Below are 4,616 nucleotides of genomic sequence, written 5' to 3'. Positions count from 1 at the left end.
TTTTTAACAACAGCCGAGTTTTTTTCCTCTGTTCAATAAGAGACACCGGCTTAATAAGAGTATCCATTGTGGGATTATTGTTGAAAGATGTCTTTGGCTGGGTGACAGCTCATGAGTTATTTGTTATTAATTTATTATCAACATTATTAATACTTTTTTTCCGCTAACAAAAAACAGTAAGAACTCCACCAATTCAACGGCAATCCAAGTGCAGAGGAAACGTAATTGCTGAATTTCTATAAATAATTCAAAAATATTTTCAATGAAACGAGTTTGAAAAGAAACACGATAAGTAACCATTAATCCGGGCTCAATTGGGAATTGGGAATTGGGTATTTACTGATGCGAGTGTCTATGGAAGAAACGTTTACAATATCCGTTTTGATGCTATCACAGTATCCATTTCAATGAAATGCTATATGTACATGTATAAACATTTTGTTATTTGAGGTTTGTGTTAATACCGTAATTCTGTTATAAGTCACGAAAAAAGTTTAATACGCTCAAAGAAATTTGTTAGTAATTTGTATAATAATTCTTCTTTATACAATATATAAAAATCAATTTGTGTTTGTTCCTTTAAACTCAAAAACGACTGAACCGATTTTCTTGGAATTTTCACAAATGGTGCATAATCCCGTGGTGAAAATAAGCTACTACTTTGTTTGATGTCTGAAGGTGGGCCGGACCCTCCCCCTTACCCTAATTTTCAGAAAAGCCAGATCTCGGGGATGGTCGGTGCGTGTGTTCCTTTAGACTCAGAAACGACTGAACCGATTTTCTTCAAATTTTCTTAATGGGGCATAATGACCCCGTGGTGAAAATAGGGTACTACATTTTTGATATCAGAGTGGGGCGGACCCTCCCCCTTACCCTAATTTTCAGAAAAGCCAGATCTCGGGGATGGTCGGTGCGTGTGTTCCTTGTAGACTCAAAAACGATTGAACCGATTTTCTGGAAATTTTCACAGATGGTGCATAATGATCCCCCGGTGAAAATAGGGTACTAAATTTTTTGATATCAAATTAGAGCGGACCCTAATTTTTAGAAAAGCCAGATCTCGGGGATGGGTGGTACGATTTAAGCGAGATTTTGTTTTCTCTCTTAAAGTAACGTGAAAAATATAAATTTGGTATCCAAATTTCAGATGGGGTACCTGGGGGGGGACAGCCCCACCCCAAAACCTACCAAAAATAAATATATATACCAATCATGGCAATATGGGACTCAAATGAAATGTATTTAAGAGAAGAAAACGTATCTGCTATCCAATTGTCGGACTAAGTGTTTGGGGGACCAGCCCAACCCCCAAAAACACCCCTAAATCGGACATATTTACCGACCTTGGCAATATGGGACTCAAATGAGAGGTATTTGCGAGTAGAATACGAATTTGGTTTTTAAATGTCGGACCAAGTTTCTGGGGGTGCACCCCTTCCACAAAACACCCCCCAAACAGAACTTTTGTACTGATAATGGCAATATGGGGCTCAAATAAAACGTATTTAAGTGTAGAATACGAATCTGATATCCAAATGTGGGACCAAGTGTATTGGGGCCGCCCCTTCCAAAAACAACCCCCAAAGAGGTCAAATTTACTAAAATAGCAATATGGGGCTCAAATGAAAGGTCTTTGGGAGTAAAGCACGAATCTGATATCAATATTCTGGAAAAACTGTGTATGGGGCCACCCCACCACTATAACACCACCCATATAGGATGTATTTGCTGACCTTTCCAATATGGGTCTGTAATAAGAAGTATTTAAGAGTAGAACACAAATCTGATATATATTTTCAGAACCAAGTCACTGAACGACTACCCCATTCCCCAAAACACCCCCGAAACAGGTCATGTTTGCCGAAATATGGGACTCAAATGAAAGGTATTTGGGTGTAGACCACGAATCTACAATAATATCAACATTCTGGACCACCTGCCTAGGGAACGTCCCACCCCCATAACAACGCCCAAATTAGACGTATTTGCTCACCATGACAATTTTGGGTCTTAAAGGGAGTGGATCTCGATATTGATAGTTTTTAGGGGTTTAAATTAAAGGCATTTGAGATGAGAAAACGAATTTGATATCCAATTTTGAGGCCAATGGCAATATGGGGTTCAAATAAATGATATTTGAGAGTAGAGCACGATGCTGATATATTTTTTTACCAACCACGTCAATGTGGGGCTCAAATGAAAGGTATTGGGGTTCTACCCCTTCCCAGCACCCCACAAACAACAATTTTTTACTGACCATCGCAATATGGGGCTCAAGTAAAGGTATTTGGGAGTAGAATACGAATCTGATATCCAAATGTGGGGGGCACCGCTCCTCAGTGCCTTGTATAGTATAATCTTCGTCTTCAAAGTAGCCACTGTGTGCCACTATTATTCTACGATTTAATTCAAAACTGGTGTCATTCGTTTCGGTTACAGCGGTGCCGAGGCAGATAAAGTTGCTGACTATCTCAAAGTTGTGGTTCCCTACTTTCTCCATTTACTTTATCTGATCGGTTGTACAGGGAGTTGATATCATCCATTTCGTTTTATTTCCATTTACTAACAGGCCCTTCTGTCGGATCACAGATACTTTGACCTCATTCTGACTAGGAGGTAAACATTCAATACCATCACCAAGGATTAGTTCTGCGGTATCCTCTTCGACGCCATAGTCGGCCACTAACAGTTGGGTAAAGTGTTCTTTCCATATCCTCAACATGCTATCTGTGTCAGTTACCAGATTTCCTTCTTAGGCTCTGCAGGAGGATGTGCCTGTACCAAAGCCATCGGTTTGATGTTTGGTTCTTTGATAGAATTTCCGGACTTCATTCTTGTTCCTGTACATCTCAATTCGCTCATTCTTTCTACGCAATAAACGTTTCCCTCTCTCCTTTTCTCCCGATACCTCTCCTTTATATGGCGCGTTGTTCCTAATTGCAGTGTTGCTCTATATGCCGCATTCTTGGCATCTCGATACTCTTGGTCGTACCATGGGTTCCTTGGGGGAGGCTTCCGGTATCCAAGTAAGGATTTCGCGGCATTTTCCATGGAGTGGGCAATTGCTTGCCACTGCGCCGTTATATCATCGGAACAAGGAGTGCTTTCATCAAGCAGTTGGGTCAGTCGAGTGGAGTATGCCGTTGCCATCTGTTGTGTTTGCAACTTTTCAATGTCCAGCTTCCGACCAGTGCCAGATCGTACTTTTTTCGCCATGTTCGCTCCTCAGATCGATCGTACATCTAACACGCTGGATGAATACCTTTCATCTATTACAACATGATCAATTTGGTTTCTTGTGTTTTGATCGGATGACAACCATGTGGACGTGTGAATTCTTCGATATTGAAATTTGATGCTGCTAACTACTCTGTTCTTTGCCGCGGCGAAATCTATTATTCCGACTATTGGCCCAAAGTTATTTTCCTTCTCTATCTTTGCATTAAAATCTCCCAGATTTTATTATTATGGGTGGGATAACGGTCGTATTCTCTCTCTAGGCGCTCATAGAAAATATCCTTGATCTGCTCGTCCTTTTCTTTCGTAAGGGCATGGGCACCAATACATACGCCAGCGCGAATACTGCACCTTCTCTATAGATAGTGCGGACATTCCAGGTGCAGATACGCAAATCAAGATCCTTTTTCGTTTGCGTGGGTCGTCAACGTTAGAGGGGTCAGTTTTTTCTATTCCTTTGTTTTGATTTCTATAGTTTTCCGCGGCGGGTTACTGGCCCAGCGCCCCAACCGCATTTGTGTTTTGTGGGATCGCAAATGTATCCCTCGTTGTCGCTATCCGACGCTCGCCTCCAGACGCCCTAACCTGGGAACAGAAGCTGATGTTGGCCATTGGAAGGCGCCAATAACTCGCATTGTCATACCGAGTATCATTGGCACTCAGTATTTAATTAAGAGACAGTGCCACCTGACCCCTCACTGAGATTCTCCTCTTGAAATCGCTGACTGCCCGCGGCCGCATTTGCATCTACTCCGCATAAAAACGAAGCTCTCCACTATCCGCAACCTGTGGTCGCGGCCGGTAGCTTTCAGCTAAGCTTCCCAATATAACGATGGACACAAACAGTGTTGGAGTATAAAAGGAGATTAACTCCTTCTCTGAGGAAGGCACGATCCGCATCGTTTGGGTGGTGGGCCATAGCGAGGTAAGGGAGAATGAAAAAGCAGACGATTTGGCAGTGACGGCCAGAGGATTACCGTCAATAAACTTGGTTAACCCGAAGCCTTTCGTGTCGACGCAGTCCGAGTTAAGGGCGTGGGCTACGAATGCTCATTAAACACTGTGGAACAGCGAAACTGTCGGTAGGATGACGAAAATCCTATGGGGAAATCCAGACACATAGGTCTACGAGCTCACTTATACAATATCGGTGCGACAAGGGATAGCATGTGTAGGGCAGGCGGGGAAGATGATGAGACGTTGGAGCATTTCCTATGCCATTGCCCGGCTTTCGCGGCTAACAGACATTGGCACTTAGGTGGGAACACAATACCAGACATGAACCAACATAGGGACGTGGTATGGGAAACAATCAGGGATTTTGTAAGTAGCACGAAATTCCTGACTTAGGTTTTCTTTTTTGAGGATATTTTTAATAT

Source organism: Stomoxys calcitrans, chromosome 2 (genome assembly GCF_963082655.1).
Source record: "Stomoxys calcitrans chromosome 2, idStoCalc2.1, whole genome shotgun sequence".
Taxonomy (NCBI): domain Eukaryota; kingdom Metazoa; phylum Arthropoda; class Insecta; order Diptera; family Muscidae; genus Stomoxys; species Stomoxys calcitrans.
This window is presented reverse-complemented; position numbering follows the sequence as displayed.